At 35.6% G+C, this 23951-nt stretch overlaps 1 protein-coding gene across 15 annotated transcripts in view; it reads right to left on the reverse strand.

Annotated features, from left to right (window-relative positions):
• CADPS2 (calcium dependent secretion activator 2) overlaps nt 1-23951 on the reverse strand; it is a gene marked incomplete at both ends in the record, with an annotated part of 405485 nt that overhangs the window by 145960 nt on the left and 235574 nt on the right. The gene's annotated exons all lie outside the window — the stretch shown is intronic.

Raw genomic sequence — 23951 nt, forward strand, 5'->3', positions numbered from 1 at the left:
AATAGTGTTTGTTCTGTGTAATCCTATTTCTTCCATTGGTATTTCCTCTTGAGGCCAGCCTGCTAAAGGCAAAGCTTAGTTCATTTGGAATCTGTGACAACATGCAGCTTCTGTGTTACAAAATGATTGAGCTTACTCTAGGCTCTTGAAAGAAAATTGATTTATGTAGCTTATCAATTTGTCAGTTTTTACCACAAATTGAGTGACATTAGAGTTAGAAAGGATAATCAAAGAACCAGTAGGCATTTTATTCTTACATACATTTCTCCTAAGAAGTGTCTTTGGCAAGATAAAGTCTATGAACTGAGGCTACGGCACAAATGTTTCAGCTCTTAAATGACCGTGGCTGGGGAGAGTGACCCGAGAAGGAATCAGCTACAATCTAGGACCTATCATGACCTGTGATGTGTCTTCACCAGCCTCAGCCTCCATTTTCTCACCTGTCAAAGGACAGGAGTGGACTGGCTGACTTCTAAGGTCCCCATAATTTGGGGATTTACTTGACTCATGAAAGCAACTTCCTGCGAAATTTCTGAACTATGAAGCTCTGATTAATAATAAATAGGACACTGTGTAATTTAACATTGTTTCAACCAAGGCTTCTGCATTCCTATTAGTAACAGGAATTTATTTATTTATATTTTTTAAAAGATTTATCTATCTATTTATTTATTTATTTATTTATTTATTTATTTATTCATTTATTTATTTATACAAGCACTGTGTATAGTCAGACGTGAGGGAGGTTGAGAGAATTTCACCAAAGAGGGGAACAGAACAGGCAGACTTGATGAAATACACTGCTGAGGGGAGCAGCAAGCGTGGCAGGAGAGGTCTGTTGTGCCATGTGGGACCCTCGCCGGTGGCCAGGGATCGAACTGGCGCTGCAGAGGCTGCGGGCAGCTTCGCAGCCCAGCGTTCAACCGCTGCGCCACCAGGGGAAGCCCAGTAACAGAAATTTAAGTAGTTGATCATTTGAGAATAGATGTTTTGTTCTTACTGAATAGATAGATGCAAGCTTAAGTGTAAAAGAAGAAAAAGAAATTAAAAATTAATCAAGTGTGTGCTTGTCATGGAGAGTTAGTTATTTCCAAGAGAGAAGGAAGTTCATGGACAGTGAAGATGATGGGTAAGTAGGTGGTAGGTGCACTGTGGTGGTGATACCTGTTAAGGGTACCCAAATATTACCTTAATTAAAAATAAATTAAAAAAATTGTATCATGAAACTCTACCCATACCTCTCCTATAAAAGTAGAAAACACTATTGTAAGCTTAAGATATGACAAATAGAGGCCTGATCTTTAAATCAAAGTTAAGATTTTTCAATGTTTTCTCACAATTCCTTTTATTGAAGTGAAGGGTTAACACTGGAGAGGATATCCACACTAAGTTACTTTATACATAATGCTGAGTGATTAAAAAAAGTCTAGATTTTCGTAACTTTTAAAATGAAAATCTCAGCTCATAGTTTGTCTTATAAAAATGATGATCTTTTGCAGAAATAAAGCATTCTCTTTGCCCCATTAAAAAAAGGTAATGTGGGATGCTGGCTGAGCTGTGGTGAGATGGACAGTCACTTACTTACTAGTGGAGTGGACACATCATCAGCCTTGTTGCAGGACAATAGGGCACATAGGGAAACAGCCCTACCTTTCATTCTGCAATTCACCAGGGAAATAACTAACAAGACACGTAAAGATGTAGCCATGTGGAAACACAGCATAGTGTTACATATGTTATTGAAAATATAAGAGTAGGCAAATGATTTAATAAATATGCTGCCACTGAGATGATATATTTCAAGTAATTAAGATCAAAGAGTCACTATAAAATGCTATGTGGAAAAATGCAGAATTCAAACTACCTACATACTCAGTGATTTGAAATTTATAATATAGATCAGATAAATATTCCAAAATATTAGTAATATTTTTTTTAATTTTTTTAAAGATTTATTTATTTATTTATGCATTCAAGAGCTGGGGTACAGGCCAGAGATGCGGGGGGTGAGAGAATTCACCAGAGACAGAGCGGGAACCAGAACAGGCAGACTGACAGAAATACACTGCTGAGGGGAGCAGCAGGTGACTGAGGAGAGGCCTGCTTCACCATGTGGGTTTCTCCTTGGCTGGCTGGGGATCGAACTTGTGCTACAGAGGCTGTGAATTGCTTCATAGTGCGGTGCTTAACCCCTTGCACCACCAGGGAGGCCCAGTAATAGTATCTTTGAGTGATGGTATTATGGGAGATTTAAGTTCCCTTCTCTGATTTGCTATATATCCTGAATTTTCACAATCAAAAGCAAACATTAAGCTTTAAACGCGGCACTAGGAAAAGTCAAAATAAAAGCAACTAGGTTCTTGCTTTTGAAAGCATCACCCAAACTGCCCAACTCAATTATGTATTTTCTTTCAGACATATCTGCTAGCCTGAAGCATTTGATGAACTTCTATTCAGCTCTCACAATACCCTTGATACTTATCATCTGCACTGGTGGATGGAATGTGAATGCATTTAGTCACTGACAAAGACATCTACGACAACTGTTCTCACCTGTTCACCATCTCCTCCCGATGTCCCCTTAGAACCTTTTGCCCCACCTTTGCTCTAGCCTCTAATTTCCTTTTCCATGGCTCTGATGATAGGTGTGCAGCTGTTCTCTTCCTGTCTGTGTCATCTCGCCCTCCTCAATGCACCTGCCCACGCTCCTACTACAGGGTTAACAGCAATGACCTCAGAAGCTAGATGCTGTGGACATGACTGACACTCTCTGAACAAGTGCACCAGCAAGACGTGCACCAAATAGCTGCCCAGGAGCCACAGAGGGCATCTGGAATAGCCTTTGGCTGTGACCACAGCCTGTTTCTCAAAGTGCTTCACTTAGCATGCTGCCAGGAAGCTGGGGCATACATAAGTGAAAGTGAATAGTGATACACAAACCATTAACACCACAAGAAGTCAAGTGAAAGTCTTGCTGACAAGGAAGGTCCTGTATAAGGAAAGCTACTGCCAGCTACAACATCATTTACAATGATGACTCAATAAACCTGGAATAAAAAAAAAATATATGGTTTCCCTGAAGACAGAAAACAGCGGGATAGGTGGTTGCATACGTGTGTGTGTTAGAAGATGTTACAGAAATAGAATAAATGAGTTTGGAACCAATAAAAAGCATTAGAATGTTGGGATTTGAGATTATTTTGCTCTGTTCTACTATAAGAAAAAATTCAAACACATTGAGAATACATCACAACTGACCGAATATACATATGTAGAAAGAAACTGGTAATAAGGGATTTACTAACTCTCTGCTTAATAAGAAAAAATATTAGGTTCAGTATAAGATTAACTGTACCAAAAAAATATTATAAATGCTTTGCAGAAAGAATGATGGTTTCTGCCCTTTAGTTTTCATATTAGGTAGACAAAAATTTATGTAAAAGATTGGACATGATTAAAATACATAAGAAAAGATACTGAATAGAATACATTAAACTTAATTCAACAAATTTATCACCCTAAGGTTAACTTCTGGGAGCAGGTATTGAGTACAACTTTCTAGCTGCCTTCTCACTGGTAGAAAAACAGATTCTTGGCATAAGAGAAACATTTTAAAAGGAAAAACCCTCAAAACCAAAAAGTCAAAAAAAATAAGAATGATTAATTCACCATTAGGAGATGTCAACAAGGAATAATAATGGATAAAATCTTATAATGATAAGTTAAAAAGAAAGCAGTTACATGAACTCATGTATATGCATGGAAAAAAAGAATCCAGCAAAATGGCATTAATGCTTTTAACCATGTTGTTAAGAATTGATTGGTGAGATTAAAGATGAATTTCATATTCCCCTTTATGTGTCTGTATTTCCACAAATTTCTATCATGAGCATAGCCATCTTTTTTTAAAGTAAGGCTTATTGGAATGGTTTACATAAAGTAAAATTCACTTGCTTTTATGGGTGTTGACAGTCATGTAACCACTACCACAAGGAACTCATAGAACATTTTCATCCCCTCTCAAAGTTATTCATGCCTGTTTATATTCAACCTGTTTCTCACATCCCCAACTCTGCAACCACTGATCTGATTTCTGACCTTACAGGTTTTTTTTTTTCCCCTAGAATGTCACATAAGTGGAATTACATATTATGTACCCTTTTGTGTCTGGCTTCTTTCAAGCAGTATAAAGCTTTTGAGATGCATCACTATTGCTTTCTGAATCATCAGTTTGTTCCTTTTTCTTGCCAAATATATTTGAATTTATGTCAATGTATTTAATCCCATTCACTAACTGGTGGACATTTGGGTTGTATACTTTTCTGGTTATGATAAACAAAGATGCCATGAACATCCCTGTGTAAGTCTTACTAGGGGGCACATGCTGTCATTTTTCCTGGAATATCCAGGAGTGTGACTAATGACCTATACTGTAGAGCGCATATTTATTTATTTATTTATTTATCTATCTACCTATTTATTTATTTATTTATTTGTTTATTTATTTGTGGGACCCTCGCTGGTGGCCGGGGAATGAACAGGCTTTGCAGAGGCTGCGGGAAGCCTCGCAGCCCAGCACACAACCACTGCGCCACCAGGGGAGGCCCCAGAGTGTATATTTATAAGAAATTGCTAAACTGTTTTTGCAAAGTAGCTATATAATTTTTCTTATCACTAGCAATGTATGAGAGTACATCTTTTATAACCAGAAAAAATTACTATTATTAGTGATTTGGGGTATGTTGCCATTATAAGCCCATAAATATTTATTTTATGACCAAGATGAATGCCCATAAACCAAAGATAAGGATCTTTATCACTTGATCTTGAGTAGAGTGGGGGATTCCTATAAGCATCAAAGGTTAAATGGGGTTTCCGGTTTCCAAGGCTATTTTCATGTTCTGGAATTTAGAGAATCTAAATTCTTTGTAGGTGGTAGTCTTCTGAACTTTGGGAGAGTTGACTTGTGGAGAGAGTAAGGAAAGAAGAGTCAAGATTTGAATATTTGGTTGCAGTCAGGGGATCCAGTTTCTAGAAAGCATCTGTAAAAATCAAAGAGCATTCTCTTCTGGTCTATCTTTATGCCTAGTATTGCAACTGAATCATAGTTATTTTTTTAATGTTGTGTGTTAGGTTATAAATTATTTCTTTTATGTTATCTAAGGCCCAATTATTTTGGAATTATACACTAAGTTATTTTATTTTATTTTTTAAAGATTTATCCATTCATATAAGCACTGGCATACAGGGCAGAAGTGTGGGAGGGTGAGAGAATCCACCAGAGACAGAGCAGGGAGCAGAACAGGCAGAAGGACCAAAACACACTGCTGATGGGAGCAGCAGGTGAGACAGGAGAGGACTGCCACACCATGTGGGAATCTCCCTGGCTGGCCGGGAATCGAACCAGTGCCGCAGAGGGTGTGGACAGCTTCACAGCGCTGCACTCAACCCGTAGCGCCACTGGGGAGGCCCTATACCAAGTTATTTTAACATGATGTTATATTCAACTAGGCAGTAGATTCTATTCCTTTCATTTACATAGTGATGTTTGAGTATTCTAAATTACTGCAAATTGAGTTACCCAATAGAGATACTGTAGCTATATCTCTAATAACCAAATTTTAAGGAATTTGTATACAATAAGTTGACAACTTTAAACAGTCATATAATATAACTTGATCTTTCCTTAATGGTTTAGAAGGGTCCTATGGCATCTCAGGGTTATTATTGTCAATATCAATCATAACCACATAATTCTGTAAAAGGAGAAGATATAGCCAATAGGGCTAAATCTATTTGACATGGAGTAGCAATTACAGTCATTAAACAGATTTTTGAAAGCTATTTACTTGTTATTTATTTCCAGCTCATAAAAATAGTTTAGACTTTAAAAAAAAAATCTGTGAATACAAAGTCATCTGAATTCTGGACAATGTTTTTTTACTGCTTTATGAAATTTAATTCTATCCAATAGGTGCACAGAGAACACCATCAGGTAAGTATCTCCATCACCCTGCAGAGAACACCTTGGCTGCAGATCTGTTGGTGGGTTTGCCCTGGGCTATATTCTCCCCAAAGATGTTGTAATGTGCAGTCATTACTAGCATCTTCTGCATTGCAAGATTAACTCAATTAAAGAAGAATGATCTTCTGAAGGCAGGTAAACCTGACCCACCAAATACTAGACAAACTGGGAATGTGATGATTTATAAAGCGACCCAATAAAATAAGTATTTATGACACAGCATGAGAGACACATTCTAAAGGGTAGTGTGAATTTTTTCCACCTTAAAGATAAAGGCAAGTATATATTTTTTTTTTTGTGGGTTTTTTTCCCCCCATCAGTCTACATGACTTGGTCTTAAAATATTTTTCTCTTTCTTGTTAAATTCTCAGCTAAGTAAGACCTGCATGAAAATGAAGAACAAAAACATCGCCAGGTTCCACAGCCAAACTTTCTATATTCTCCGGCCTCTATGTGGCCCTAGGAAAAAATTCCCTCATTAAAGTTAAATTTGATCCAAGAACTATTATTTAAATACAGCTAAAAGAGATATTTTATATATTTCAAAATCACATATTTCAAATGCTAATTTGTACATAATATAATACTTTTCTAGTGAAATATTTCTTACATAGCACAATACTTATGTAACTAGAGAATTTTGGATTATTTAAAAATAACAGCTCAGATACTATTTAAAGTGTTTGCTTTCATCAATACATCCAACTTAAGTAAGGTATTAAGAAGTTGTTCCCTTTGAACAAAAACTTGTCTGCTTAACTTTAAAATCTTCTCTTCTTACATGGGATTAAGTAACAAAGAAATTAGCAGCACTGACACAAAGCTCGGATTTAACACTTAAGAGTAAAGCCTTGAAGCATTTGGTCTTATAAATCAGTATAAACACAGCGATAACCTTAACGTATTAATCCTGCTAGTAGGGCTGTTTCTAATGAAGAACACTATTTGCTCCAAAGAAATATATGAGTTTTTTCTAGGAAACAAAAACACTAAACATGTATCAATGTTTCATCCCCTATGATTTTTTTTGTTATTTCTAATTAGTCTTAGATTTTGCTCTATTCTTCAGATACCAAAGATATGAGCAAGTGAGTTTTTTGATTGTTCATTTTTGATTGTACATTAAAATGATATGGATGCATCAATTAGATAACGTGATGCTAGGAAAATATCAAGAATTAGGAAATTCTAGGAAAATAAAAAAGAATTTTCTCATGGCCAAACTCAAGTCAATACAGTGTGAGTAACAAGGAAGATAGGGTGTGTGCCTGTATATTTGTGTGTTTCTCTTCCTTATTGAAGTAAAGCTGCCCTATAAGATTATATGATTCAGGTGTACATCCCTGAAAATCCACATATGTATATACTATATGGCGTTCACAGCTAAAATTCCATTTCTATTTTTTTCACCTGTTAAATATATGGTCACTACAGTATCTCAACACACACACAAAAATTGTACAATCTGTGTTATCAACATGATCTTGAGAAGTGTTATCTGCTAACTTAATGAGTCACTGGAACACATACCACCATTACTCTAATCCTTTTCATTGGCAGAGAAATAAAAACAGATTCATCATGGAATCCATCAGTAAGTTCTGTAACATGGGGATAAAAACTCTTCTTTAAATATACATGTTGATAATTAACAATATGTATTAACCTAGTACCAATAAAATGGTCTCAACAATAGCTTTATTGAGTAAAATGAGGTTTGGTGTAAATACAACTTTAAAAAAATCAATAAAATGCTTATTTTGTTGAACTTTCAAATAGGTATTTACATTTGATCTCATGTTCACATTGCAATGAATATGAAAGCATTTTAAATGCTTATTTTTACTTGGCACACCTTTTCTTGGTTATTAAAAAAATACATTCACATATAACTTGTGGCTTATCTTCTTTTAAGCTGAAAACCTCAGAGATTAGTGTTACTAATAAATTGAATCATTTTTCTATAAATACTATATACTCTCTGCTAATATATCATCCAAAAGCTAATGAAATTTCAAGAACTCATTTCCTGATTAGTTTAAAAAAACTGGGATTTAAGTCATTTTCAAAACACAGTATGTCTGAACTACAATATATCTTGTATTATTCTAGTATACTAATGAAATAGCTAATATTCCCTGTGTCATATTTGAAATGAAAAATATGAAATAAGGAAATTGTTTATCCAACCACTTCAAAATCACTTCATAAACCCTTTCTAACTTGAAGATTGTTCAAAGAATACTTACATACACACAAATTCTCCAAACATATCACTAAATATTGTAGTTTCAATTAGAGTGGTGGCACACAGTTCTAAAGAAAGAAGAATATGACAATTTATTTGTACCGAGTCCATGCTGTGAGAGTTCATGGTTTTACTTTATGATGAAGAATCATCACTAATGAATATTTGAAAAACATAATTGTACACAGAATATGGGAATTGTTCGGTGCTTGAAGAAAAGGATGACTACTTTGGGTGGATCACTTATGAGTCTAGCTTTTTATTCAAGGAAAGGGAACAATCAATCTACATGTTGAATGATAAAGCCTTTTCTTCTACAAGCCTTCATTTTTCAAAGAAAAATACAGGAAGAAAAAAATCAATATATAGAGTAGTTTAGTCCTGGAAAGGGCTTTCTTAAAGAGAAACCTCAGTCAAGGTTGAAAGAGCAATTAATGCAGGCTCAAAAATCTGGGCCATTCTGATAGAGTTCGGTTAACATGTGGCAGAAGTAATCATCCACTTGTGAAAATGATTTTCGGTTCATTCTCAAACACCTTTCAGACACTCATGATCCCATTTAACTGACAACAATACAGGCTATCTGTGGGCACCACTGCATTTGATGTGAAAACCAAAGGGACTAAATGCCCTCCGGCACTTTTAGTTCAGTTCTCCCTCACCTTCTCTGCTGCTTGCATAAAAGGAATCTTCCTTTCACTACATTCTGTCTTTTATTTAACCCCACTAGATTAAGTCTTTTTTTTTCCCTTTTCTTTTCTTTCTTTCTTTCTTTTTTTTTTTTTAAGCTAAGAATGAAAAACAGAAACTGATTCAAGACAACACAGTGACCTGGGCAATAAGAAACCTAGAAGCAAATGCTTTCCAATGGACTTTTATATTCCCTGGATTCTTATAGGACAGACTAAGAGGGGCCAGGGGCCAGCTAAGATCATCAAACAAAAAAAACAAATTTGAGGAGAAAAGATGCGCAAAGAAAAGTCAAAACTTCATTTATTGAGCAAGAAGCTAAAATGTGTCTGATGGACACACAGGAGACTTTGAAAAGCAAATCTGAGTGAAATGGAGAACACTTGACTCATTTTCTGCACCACATTTTATAGAATGGGTGATGTAAAAACTGCCACCGTTCCTTGCTCTGCAAAGTCCCATCTTCTGCTAGTTTAATCTCCATTAAATAGGAATTAAATCTTAGCTTACAACAGCATTATCAAAGTGCAACAGCCTAAGGTAGAAGACCCACATTTTAAAAATTGGCTTACCATTGTATGATCTAGAATATGAATAGAGGCAAGCTGCCCCCCACTACCCCCTACTCCTAGATACAAATTCAAGAGTCAAACTGTTCACTTTTAAAGGAGGTGTTCTGGAAAAGTTGTTATATGCTGTCACCTGGAAATAGAACCGAACTGAGAAATCATATTAGTGTTTCTAAAGTGGCCTTAAATAGCCAAACACAAGCAGAACTATCAAAATCAAATGGTACCAAATCTTTCACTAAAATGGCAGTTTTTCCTAAACATAACTTTGATAACTGATCATCAATATTCTTTTATACTCAATTAAGTGCCCTAACATACATATTTTTAATCATTCATCATTTTGCCAATGCTAACACTAGTCAAGTTAGACAGATAAGTGAGGGTCTTTTTCAAGTACACTGTACCACAGAGGGCATATTTAGTAAAGCCTAGTTTCATGTCTTTCCTCAATTTAAATATCCTTAAAAATAGAACATTTCTGAATCTGCAGAAGTTTCACTGTTTTGTTAAAAGTTAAAAGAAAATTAGTGGGCTTTCCAAGTTGATTATAAAATGTCTCAGAAGAGGGTAAGAGGGGAAAAAATGTATTCAACAATCCACCCAACCAGGAAACCTGGCAGAGTCACCTACAACTCCATCTACCAGCAAGAGGGCAGGGGCTGTGGAGATGGGAATTTCTAGGGATCAGGCTGAGGCACACTCAGTGGAAGGATACTTGGCAATAAAACTCCAGGGCACCTAATAATTAGAAAGAAATAGTTTACTTAAGTGATTTGAGCCTATTTTAAAAGATACTTCAGTAATTTTTCTTCTCCCTAAAATTGCAAGAGTTTGGAAATAATGAAGCAAAAATTTTAGCAAAGACTTTATGTATTTTGTCCTATGGGGGCATAATATTCCTAAGCAAAGCAAAATGATCACATGCTTTTAAAACTCATATACAATAGATACTCCTGAGTTAACAGAAATAATTTAGATTTCAATTTTTTCTGTCTATGTAGATCATGTTCTCCCTTCTCATTTAGTCTAACTTTAAGTGAAATATGTATACAGAATGCACATTTTTATAAACTAAACACTCAAGGAAAAAATCATTAAGAAGATAATTTGGGGTTCAATGTTTCTGACTCTTACTTTGGGGGATCTGGATACAAGAAGTATTATGTAGAAAAACAAGCATTTTGGTGAGAAAAGAAATGTGACAAATACTGAGCTATAAAAGCTAAACACGCTGTGAGGATACCTCAGAGCCTCTAACCATCTTGGACAATGATGCTGAAGGTGAGGGTATAGTGGGGGAGAAAATCACGTCAAGTCTACAATATTAACAAATCTTTTTATGAATTATTTTGTAGGAGTAATGTTTTCTAGCACACACTCAGAAATTAGTTGGACTAGATAACTGCTAATGAGTCTTTAAGCAATAAAATTATATAACTCAGCTTTTACATTGTTTGGAATTAACTAATATTCTGATACTAATTAAATACCTTCTTCACATCAACCATCATTTTACTAGGACTCTATAAAGAGTTATGTTTGGGAAAAAAGAAAAAAGCTTTCTTTAGAATTAAGTTTCAGTCCTGAAAGGTCTCTTGTTCTGTACCATGACTCTCCAGCCTTAGGTCATGAGGACATCTTTGGAGGGCTCTGAAATTTAGAAAACAAACTGCACCCACCTTTACAATAAGTTGTTTACAAAGGAATCTGAATTCCTCCTGACACCCAGCAAGTTTCATAGAGGCCCTTGCTCAACAGCCTTGTTCTACCTAAATTCTATACTTGATCTTCAATTCTATGCTTTATGATCAATCCTGTAGTTAAGAAGCACCGCGGGGGTGTGGTTCAAGGCTTGAGGGACAGAGAGTGTGCTCCCCTTGCTGCCACGCCAGTGCTGCCTGGGCCCTGGCTTCAGTGCACATGCCCTGCCCTCCCCTGTCCTGCCCCCTTGTGCTTCCCTGGCTGATTTGAAGACCTGCCCAGTATTCCAGGCTAAGGATCCAGCTTTTCCTCCTGCTCACGTTTCCCTGATATCCTGCCCTCAAATTCAGGACATGTTAGTTACCCACAGGCATTTCTTTTCTTTTCGTTTCTTTTTTAAAAAAAGATTTATTTATTTATGCATACAAGAACTAGGGTACAGGCCAGAGGTGTGGGGGGTGAGAGGATTCACCAGACAGAGTGGGGAACACAACAGGCAGCCTGACTGAAATACACTGCTAAGGGGAGCAGCAGGTGAGTCAGGAGAGGTCTGCTGCACCATGTGGGTAGCTCCCTGGCCGGGGATCGAACTCCTTCTGCAGTGGCTGTGATAGCTTCATAGGTTGCGTCTTAACCCCCTGCCCCACCAGAGAGGCCCAACTACAGGCATTTCTGTGATTACTCACTTCTGTAATGCTGCCTGTGCTGAGATCCTGTGATTTTTTTTTTTTTTTTTTTTTTTGGCTGACTTTGACACCGAGAAAGCTTTAGCAGTAGGATATTATTGTAATGCCTAACTTAATATGGAAGAGCAAAACCGAAAGCAACCAAGGAGCAGTTGCTAGAAAAACAGGCACAGAGGTTAAGGTCTAGTCCCTCAAATACCCTTCCCCCCAATAATAGTCTCCCAGAAGGCTTGAAACACTGGTGAAATGGCACCAAAGTCACGAATCACAAGTGCATCTTAGTAGAGATGGAATAGGATATAATCCATGGCTAAGGATCTCAAAATGTCATCACATTTCTAACTCCCAATAATATTATTTTTTCACATTCTAATTGATGCACATTGTTGGAATCTCTAAGGAGGCGCAATAATTTAGCATCTCTTGAGTTCTGAATAAACCGACTTAAAAGAGTTGACAAGAGGCTAAAACATCTGATAACCCATAGAGATCTTATCACAGATAAATCCTGAGAAATGGGGTTTCTTTCTAGAAGCTGCTGCTTCCTTGTGAGGTTTAGTGTCCTGTGAGACATACTTTCCCACTGTCCTCACAGAGCCGGGTGGGACAGGTCTGTGCTTGTGGAGCTTGGGCCAGTGCGAGGAGAGTTACGCCCTGCGGACACTCCCCTCCGAGGGATAAACAGGGCTGGGCCCACTTAGGCCTGCCCCAGCTCCCACCCTTAAGCTAATCCATCTGATAAATCAATAAAAGGGTGCAGAGAAGCCAGAGTATTAAATACAGTGAAGGTCTCCCACCTGGGAGCAAATCAGGGTACAAGAAAAAAGCTTTTTCAAAAATAGAGATGAAAGCATGACCATAATCTCTGTGTGTGTGTGTGTGTGTGTGTGTGTGTGTGTGTGTGTGTGTGTGTGTGGAAAAGGGGGGAGGTACAGATAGAGAAAATGAGAACACAGGTACGAGTTCTACTTTTTTCATCTGCAAAATAGGAATAGCAGTGTTTGCCCTGACTGCAATAGTGAAGTGATACACATAAAGGAATCTTTGAAACTATATACAGCACAATATAAATCAAGGTATTATTATTATTATTAGTAGTAGTAGTAGTAGTAGTAGCAGAATACAGTGAAATGCATTTCAATCTAACTTTTTTGAAGGACTCTTTGGAAAGTTGGGGGGGCAGTCTGTGGCAATGAACTTTTCAAATTTGTCCATTAGGAAACCACAAAATTTCCAAGAGTGGAGCATATATTTAAGTATACTTTTTTTTAAAAGGAAGTATCGCATAAGTTAGAACAGCAGAACAATTAGATCTTTTCACCCATCAAATGAAAGTAATGTATCTATGGAGTACCGGTATTAATTCCCAGCTACTGAATTTCTTAGCTTCTAAAGAAATTGCTACATATCAATCAACTCAAAATTCTAGATTATTACAGAAAATTATACTTTGATGTTCAGTTTCTTCCCCCTACACACATTTTTTTTTTTAAATGGGAATGAATAACAAAATAAAGGCAATAGTAATGAGGACATGTAGGCTCAGTTTTGGGTTAAGTGTGTATAATGTTCCTCTATCTCTTTTAGCTTAAAGTTAAAGAATTCTATGTATTTGCTTGTCCACAAAACTATATTCATGATTCTACCACCTATGAATGAAGGATAGGAAGAAAAATGAAATTAAGTTAGTCAACAGGAAAAAAAAATCTTTTGACATTTACATAACATATTCAAAACTTTTTTCATATTCAGAACTTTAAGTCTCAAGATTATTAAAGTTAAAATTCACCTTAATGATTCTTTGACTATTCATATACCACTCAACACGAAAGCTATTTTTATATTAATTTGATAAAATGTCTTGACAAGTTTGATATGTCCAAAATGAACTCTGACTTCACCTTGTTAGAAACTTTTTTTCTTACATTTTTTTCAAAAAGAAAATTTCTCAAAGGTTACTTAATACTACTTAAACTACCATCTTTATTACCATGTTACCTACTTCACTGAATAGGACAAAAATATTTTCTAATTTCAGGAGATGCTTGTGCCATCTGCTGGAGAAATACATTACTACTACGGTGTAGCACCACTTCCAAATGTAATTGTGAGGTTCTGCGCTCCAAAACACAACACTGGAACAAAATTTGATCCTTCTTTTCTGCATTTTTAAAAAAAGATTTATTTATTTTTATACAAGAGCTGGTTACAGGCCAGAGGCGCAGGAAGGTATGAGGATTCACCAGAGACAGAGTGGGGAGCAAAACAGGCAGACGATTGAAATAGACAGCTGAGGGGAACAGTGGGCACGACAGGACATTTCTGCTGTGCCATGTGGGTATCTCCCTGGCAGGCCGGGAACTGAACCCACACTGCAGAAGAGGCTGTGGACAGCTTCACAGCGCCGCGCTCAACCCTCTGCCCCACCAGGGAGGCCCAAGAAGCAATTTTATTTTTACCCAAGAAAAGAAAATGAAGGCCTGTATCATAATTACATCCCTGGGTTTAGGGTCTGATTTGATTGCTGGCACACAGATAGATCTGCTTTTTAAAGGGATGCATGAATTATCAGAAAGTCCTCATAAATCACTCTGTAACTGTAACTAACTGGAACCCAAACAATTCTCTATTTATCAGAGGGTCTCTCCCCTCCTCTGCTTTATAATTAAAGGAAAATTGATAAGCAAATCAACCTCAAAGATGATAAAGCATATCTTGGACTTAGTTATCTTCAGTGATAATTGATTTATTTAATATTTACTTTGTGCAGTCTAGGACAGAAGGTACACTCACCATAAACATTAACAAAAGGTAGGAAATATTGGGAAAAGGAAAGAGAAATCACCATCGGAGTTTTTATGAGGAAGAGGTCCTCAGACAGATGACTAATCAGTTTTCCTTAATCATCACACAAAACTAAGACATATTTATGAACTCTGCCCTAAAAGGCAATGCATAATTCTAATGACTGTTAGAAAAAGTTCAACAAATTTGAAGTTAGAGTTACTGGTTAGACTATTATATTTTAATAGCATTTATATTAATTACATTTCTTATTCAATCAAAGTAAAAAACTCAAAAACAAAGTGACAGTATTACATAAATTCTGTCATAGCATAATTCTATACTGATATTCTTTGAATAACTGTTTCCAGAGCATTTTGTCATTTTTCCCCTTACAACAGGTTACATTTTATTTTCTGAGATTTACTGAATTGCCAGGATTGTGCTTTGGATTTTATCTAAATTGCATCAGTTAATAATCTATAAGGTAGGTATAGTTATTGCTACAAGTTACAGTAAGTATTGTGCTCACAAGCAACTCCTGACACTTTTAATTACAGGAATCATGTTGAAGACTATCTGTATTAATGAGCTATGTTCACTGATAATTTTGCTTTCTTTGACATTTTTGTTATAGTTCACTTTACAATTGTAGTTAATTGTAAAGGCATGGCCTCCAGCTATTATATACATAGAACACATCTTACATATGGAGATGGTAGTCTCCATCTCAGAGTAAGATCAAGTTCACCCTCTTGAATGCTGGGTGAAGTGTACCTTGACTAGCTGCTGAATTGGATGCGAACAGGATAGCTTTTAAGTTACATAGGCCATTCCTCGTGGTGGGTGCTAGGTAGGAGTCTTCATTTGAAAGAAAGACTAAGAGCAAAATAGTCAATGAAGTCAGCTTTGTCTTTTGAGAAGAGCATAGTATCTCAGGACGGGAGCTGAACAGGTCAGAATCCACCAGGATGATGGAGAGCTTACTGGGCATTTATGTATATTCTCTATGATTATTTTATTTGTTCTCCCACCAAATAAAACCTTCCAGAAATCCTGTACTATATATATGCCTCAGGACAAACAAGGGAAGGAGTGCCCATGTGGAAGAGACAGAAAAACAGATGGAGGATACAAAGGCTCGCAAAGCATGAAGGATGTGAGCTATCTCTCCAGAAAGAAAAATTCAGGGACTCTAAGTCTCATCTCCACAGTCTCGCTATCCGTAGCTCCAGAAGATTCTCCTTCCAGACTAAATACTAGAGATTTAAATGTGTCTTCTTTTAACAGAAGATTATTTTCCAGTAGTTTCTACTGTCAGGAGTAGAGGAACAAAACTATTTATTAAAAAAAGAGAATTATTATATTCCTTACACTAAGATCACACCTAGCGGGAATTCCAAAACTGATCTCAGCGGAGTTTCACTCAGTGGAGTTTCACTCCATTGAGTTGAGCCCCTTAAGGTTAAATGGTCCAACAGATGCAAAAGCTCTTTTAATAAGGGCAGAAGTAGTGCAACAGTGTCAGCAGCATTATGTTGAAATTAGGCAATGACTTGATATCATCAAAAGGAGTTAGATTTGAGGAAATTCCACTGATTGGCTGATGTTTCTACAAAATATAAAACAAAGGACTATCTCAAAATTTCAGTAAATTACAACTATTTGGGTACGGTGTACAGGAATGAAAATAACTTTTCTGACTTGTGTTTACCGATAATCAATGACACAAAAATACCTTCATCTAATTATTCAGACTTATTTATTTTCAAGGTAGGAAAAGGGCCTTTCTTAAGAAACACATTTTTGCAATATTTTAAGGACATTTCATAAGCTAACATTAACCCTAATTTTTTTTGAAAGTTGCAAATAAAAAAGTCTAATTGTTTTTTTTAAACTGTCACTGATTCCCAATATTGGCAAGCAATGAAATCTGACAAAGAGAGCTTGTGAAATATAGACTGCAGGGTCCCAATCCCTAAGTTTCTGATTCTGCATTTCTAACAAGTTTTCAGGTGATGCTGATATTCTTGGTTCAGAGACCACACATTAGCCACTAAATAATCTCACCTATCCTGAAACTTAAAAACCTCAGCCATATCTATATATTTAAAAATATAAATTTATATATTTATATTTAAAAAGTCATTTTGCTGAAAAGAATTTCAGTAAGTTAGCTTTCCTTTTGTAGTATTTTTCACTAACTGACATAAGAGAAAAAAACATATTTCTTTCTTTCTTAAATTTGATCATAGTGCCCCCAAGTGGATGAAACATTACTAACAAGCAAGAAAATGGAAACAATTCTCACCGGGTTGGAGTTGTTAACTTTTCTTTGCATTTGCCAGAAATACCCGATTTGATGCTTTGCTCAGAATCCACTGGGTATGGGTTAGCCGAACAGGTACTCACGCATACTTTAGAAAGGCCCACCAGGCTTGGCCTTACTATTTTCTTTATAAAATACTAATGTTGGGTCAACTGATCTCTAAATTGTTTAACTCTTAAATTCTATTCTGCAATGAAGTGACCACCAAACCTATTTAGAATAAAGTAAAAGATAAAAAAATCAATATTATCTTATGCTCTCCTCTTCTATCACAGAGTTCCTCATTGTTGTAATGGTACAGTAATAGTTGATTTAGGATTTGGGAAGAAAAATGATACTTCAGAGGCTGAATATATTACAAGATGGTTAAAAGGGTTCTGGCTAAACACTTGTTTTCCCAACAGTGGATACTGGTAGTTGTCTGTTAGCACCAGGTCCCAGAGGAATTCTTTGGAAGAAAAAATTTAACTTTCCCTTTGGCATATACTCTATAGAAATTTATATTTTATTTTATCATACTAAAAACCATTTATAAACTTGTCAGCTACATACATTTTTTACTTTGATGGATATATATAGAAACAATACATTAAGGGACCTCAATCAATTCCATGAAGGGATACTGTTGATATGTAAAGAGCATTTATAACATAAAACATCAGTCCACAGGTTTGGAGCTTAAAGGGTTGATACTAAATTTTTATAGTAATTTTCTTACATGCATATAAATTTCTTACATGCCCATCTCCCTCCCACCCTCCAGCACTTTTATGCATAAATCCATTTTTTCTTTATCTTTTATCATTCTCTTATTTTTTTTTAAACATCACATTTTTTTAAAGATTTATTTATTTATACAAGAACCGGGGTATACAGGCCCGCTGTGCAGGAGGGTGAGAGGATTCACCAGAGACAGAGCGGGGAACAGAACAGGCTGACTGACTAAGTACACTCCTGAGGGGAGCAGCGGGCGAGACAGGAGAGGTCTGCTGCGCCATGTGGGATTCTCGCCAGCCGGCTGGGATTGAACCTGTACTGCAGAGGCCATGGACAGCTTCACAGTGCGGTGCTCAACTGCCTGCGCCACCAGGGAGGCCCTCGTTCTCTTATTTTAAATGTATATCTATGATCTCAAAATTTTTTTAACTGCTCAAATCAACAAACTCATTCGGTGTAACAGAAGGACAGACATTCAAAGGGCAGAAACACATGTTTTGGTGGCACCACATGGTGGCCCTGGGAAGTGGCATAAGGGGCTAATGAACACATTTACTTCTTTGCATTTTCCTTGGCTTCCTTAAGCACAGGTACTCCTCATGCAAAATACCCAGAAAAAGTCTCATGTTATTTCATGCCAATTAACAAATTGCTAACATGTCATGTTCATAAAAAAAGCAATTGACCTAAGTAGAAGGGCTAATTAAATGGAGTAAGATAATTAAACGATTCTCAATATGTAATCAAAAATTATGGCTGGAAGTGTTTCACAATGTTGTCTTTTTGTTTTCAAGTATCTGCCTATCTGCAAAATTCTAATCAGTGTATCCATATGCATAAAAGACAGATCTAGTGCAGATGTTAATTTGTTGCATGATAGAAATCAGGTGTTCAATTACAAATAATGGGGTGTATGAGAGAACGTCCAAGATTTCCATTTAGCCGAACACATGCATCTCAACCAACAAATGATTGCAAAGCATTCATATTGGAATTAACTACTAACATGCACCCAAAGCACATCACATTCAAGTCCTTTATTATCCTCATTATATAATATTCACATCTCCAGCACTATGGGCTACTTAATTTGCCACTGATTTAGAAGTTTGAATATTTGGCGGTCTAAATTCTATTTATTATATATGCATTCTTTTATAAGGATGATTTTAATTTTTCATCTAAATTCTACAGTACTTTAACAAATAATTTTGTTTCCTATCCTTACATTCAAGCAGTCAAAACCATTTGCTATTGTACTAAATTGCTTGAACTAGACACAGTCTAAGATTTTAATATGAGAAGTGTATTGAAATAAAACCTTGCCCAAATAGAATTTGAATGTTATTTTAGCAAAGTAACCATCCAGAGGGGATTAAGCATATTCACTTGGCTAAAAGACATTATGCAGGTTTGCTTTCTATATAATTTCCTACAAAAGCTCAGGCTTAAAATGTACTTATGAATTAAGGTATTCACTGTGCCACTATATACTGATGAAAGAGAACTGAAAGGATGAATAAATATCAGACTAATGCTAAACTGTATGTCCTAAATCAACACCTTAATATTTAGTTTGTAAATTGGTTATTCAATAATTAATAGGGTTATGCCTTGGAAATCTTAATGTTAGAAACCATACAGGAAAACAAGGAAAGGATCATTTAATTAGATAAAGATTAATAGCAGTGTACATCAATGGGGATTTCATTAAAGAATTAAAGGAATATATGAAGGTTTTTAAAAAGTGCATTTTTAATTCATTTCACTCTCTTGTTGAAGTGAAATCAATTTCAAAATATGTGACTGACTAAGGTGCCTTATTCATTAAGAAAATAAGTGCAATTTCTGAGTATGTGGCAACCGGCAAAGCCTCAAAAATTATTCATAGGTAAGTATAGAAAGGGATAATTTTTATAAACCAAGAGACGCAAGATGGTGACCTTATGGGTCACTTCTGGCTTGCAGATGTGCTTTTAAAACGCAACACTAAAAATATCTATTTTGAATTTTTTTCATGTTTCTTGACTCCCATAACCCTGATTAATCTATTCTTCATGGCCATATACTTTAACTTGACACATTTTATTTGACTTGCTTAGGCTTTGGTGGCATTTGAAATTTGCGAACTTCTAATGTGATCACTTAAGTATTGTGTATTACTAGGCAGTTTTGCCTAGTTTTGCCTAGAGAACAGCTCCAAGATCAGGCAAATGAGTTTTTTTGTTTTTTTTTTTTTAATATTTTATTTTATATAATTCTTACATCATTTTTCATTTTTGCACAATGTATGTTTTTTCATTTTGGTTATATTCCTCAAACAATTGTATCCCCCCTTATTTTGACCCTAATCTTCCCTGTACCCACCCCTTTCCACCCCCCCCCCATAGTGTGTCTCTGGTTTGTAGTTGCTTGTTGATATTGATTTTTACTTTGTATTAATTAGTCTTTTTCCTGGTCCCTTATTTAGGTTTTCTAAATTCCTGCTATGAGTGAGACCATCCGGTATTTTTCTTTTTCTTCTGACTTATTTCTCTGAGCATAATCCCTTCTAGCTCCATCCATGTTGCTGCAAACTGCATGTGTTTATCTTTTTTGATTGCTGAGTAATATTCCATTGTGTATATGTACCACATCTTCTTGATCCAGTCATCTATTTTTGGGCATTTGATTGTTTCCATAGCTTAGCTGTTGTAAATAGTGCCGCTATAAACATAGGGATGCAGGTGCCCTTTGGAGTTAATGTTTCTGTGTCATAGGCAAATGAGTTTTTTAATTATAGTCATTTTCTAGTTGCACGACTTTGGTGAAATTCCTTAACCTCTTTATACCCCATTAATTTCTCTATAAATGAATATTAACATCAATTATACCATATAAATGGTATATAAATATATATCATAAATCATAAATATTTCACACAGCATAAGAACTAAAAATGTAGTTAACAGTGTCATATAAAAGTATCATCAAACAAGATAACATAAAATAAACTGGTTGCAAAAATTAAAGATTTTAATCTTTAAAGATATACACACACATATTTAAAGCAATCATTCTGTTTTATTTTGATGTCACAGGTATAAGAAATCATATGTGTATCAGCTTGCTAATAAGCAGTATGACAGATAAGTATTCTAAAAGTCTACTAGATAATGGATGTATGTCCTATTTTAAAAATTGCCAGTTACTGTTATAGAATGTTGCCATTATGTTCACATGACTTACAGGGAAAGGACATACTTGTTAGTTATCCTATTATATCAACCACCTATTCCTTCAAGAATTAACAGAGAATATCCTTGTGTCTGAAGAAGACACATGTATTTGCAACTCTGACAAGAATCACATGGCAAATGGGTCTTGTTTTAAAAGCTGGGGAGATGCAATATTTTTCTTTCTTTTTTTTATTTATTTATACAAGCACTGGGTACAGTCAGAAGCGCAGGAGGGTGAGAGGATTCACCAGAGCCAGCGAGGGGAACAGAACAGGCAGACTGAGGAAATACACTGCTGAGGGGAGCAGCGGGAGGCAGGAGAGGTCTGTGCGCCATGTGGGACTCTCGCCCAGCAGCCAGGGATCGAACCTGTGCTGCAGAGGCTGCGGGCAGCTTCTCAACCCAGCGCTCAACCACTGCGCCACTGTGGCGGGGGGGGGGCGGGAGATGCAATATTGAGTCCAATATCAGTAAAAGTGACTCATAAGCTTCTTGGGGCTTCTTGGAACTTTTCCAAAAATTCCACTCTAAGTCTTTCTCTCTCAGTCAGACTTGAAGATAAGGAAGGATAACAAGACCTTTCAGGTTAATTCATTTTAACTAGGAATTGAGATTTAAACTAGAACTTTAAAACTCCTGTTGAGGGCCTCTCTGGTGGTGCAAGGGGTTAAGATGCAATCTATGAAGCTATCCGGAGCTACTGCAGCACGATCCCTGGCTAGGGAGCTACCCATATGGCACAACAGACCTCTCCTGACTCACCCGCTGCTCCCCTCAGCAGTGTATTTCAGTCAATCTGCCTGTTCTGTTCCCCACTCTGTGTCTGGTGAATCCTCTCATCCTCTATACCTCTGGCCTGTACCCCAGTTCTTATATGTATAAATAAATCTTTAAAAAAAAAAAGTCCTTTTGAATCATGAATATATTCACAAGTTGCCACGTAGTGTTAACAGAACTTGTAATTTATATAACTGTGTATGTTGACATCATTCTTTACTGAAATAGTTTTCTCTCAAATTGTGATTAATATTAAAGTAAAATAATGAAGAAAATATCAATACCCAGAAATCTAAAAGCAATTTAGGAATTCAACTGAGTGTTACAGCAATTTAAAAATCATACTAAGTTTTAAAATACATGAACTTTATTCTTTCAAGTTCAATAATCCAATAAAAAACTCAATTGTACCACATTAAGGAAACATTTAAAATTTTATGATTGTTAACCTTTCTTAACCATAGATCGTTTTAACAAAGTCTGTTGTGGGTATGCTCTTGAATTTGGAACTAAATTTATATCTCAGTTCTTACAAATATGCAAACTAATTATTTCAGAATGAATGTAGAATGACACTTTAATTAGTAATACATCTCCTGGCAATTAAGATTCTCCTGCTTCTCTCAGCAATTAAAATGGCAAGACATATTATGAAGGCCTTACAATTCTTCATACCTCTTCCTGACAATTACCGTAAGAAATACTGTAAGAAAGACCGCAGTTACAATCCATTCAGTGGAGATTTGGTAGCAGGATAAACACTTTTCTCCTTCTTGCCTAGTAATTCTTCATTTTACTGACATTACCGATCAATCATTATTGCAATTTGTGCTCTATATCACAGAGTTCAATTTTTCATTTTATGTAACTCATTGCAACCAATTGATTTTGTATAAATGCATGTTGTAGGGAAAATTTTAATTAAGAAATAATTTTTAACCCATTTTTTCATGATTTGACTTTAATGGTCAGAACATTAAATAGAGTGGATGTTGCCAGTAGACAATCTCAGTAGTTGAAACAGGAGATATCTAAAATTACTGTAAATGAGGGTTTAGTAGACAGAGAAATAGGCACAAAACTGTTGATACAGTTAATGGGGTCAGATAAAGAGAAGCACTTTTATTTTTAACTTTTAAATGTGTGCCTTACTTCTTTATTTTAATACTTATATATACAGTTCTCATTAACTACAGTGACAGTATTTACATGTTTTCAAATCATTATATTCTTGGTCTTTTCACTAACCAGAGGGAACAGTGAAAATGATGGTTTTCTGACTTGGAAACACTTTTGTGTGTGGAGTTATTAACACCTTCAAAGAGCAAAAAATCAAAATAAAAACCTATTTTCTACTAGTTTTTGAATTTTGATGTAAAGGTTTTGGGATGTAGCTAAAATTGATTTTGTGATATTTATGATATCTTTTTAACTAGGCTGGTTGTCAAAGTTATGGAAGAAGCAACAGAGATTCTGTTTGTATGCTTATGTTTTGCCAACTTAAATTGTTTTACATTTTACAGTTTTCTTCATTTTCTGGCCCATGCTACTAGGTTAACAGTTGTTCTATTTCAGTGGGGGAGATAATTAGCTTTGTGCCTTTATTTCTTTTGCTGATGTCTGTGCAAGCGTCACTATTTTCATATCAAATTTCATCCATCCATTTATCCTATTGTTCAAAGAATCTGGATCCCAGTGTAAAAAGCCCAGTGTTAATGATGGGAGCAGAAAGAGCAAAGAGGCTTGCAAGTATTAAATTTCTAATCACCTTGGAATCATTTATATCCTTAAAGTTAGTAAATTACTAGAAAGGAAAAGTACAGTTTTAAAAAAAGCAGTGTTAATATTTAATCATGAGTCTGTACATTTCTATACACATATATGCACATACATACATTTGAATATTTGCATTTAGTCTTCCTCTTATGCCTCTCTATAAATAAACTATAATTCTGTATGGCATCAAAATGAATTTATTAAAATAAATTCATTTATTTTATTTTAATCAATAAATTTATGAATTTATTGATTAAATCAATGCATTTATTTTAATCAATAAATATTTGTTGAATGGCAGATTTGAGAAAACAAAGCATGTGTTTAGTGCCTGGTCAAACAATGGTGAATGGTGAATAACAAGTTCTAGTTCACATGGAACTAATCGTGTAAGAGAGAGACAAATTTATGAATTGTTATAACTTCAT

Source organism: Talpa europaea, assembly GCF_964194135.1.
Source record: "Talpa europaea genome assembly, chromosome: 3".
NCBI lineage: Eukaryota > Metazoa > Chordata > Mammalia > Eulipotyphla > Talpidae > Talpa > Talpa europaea.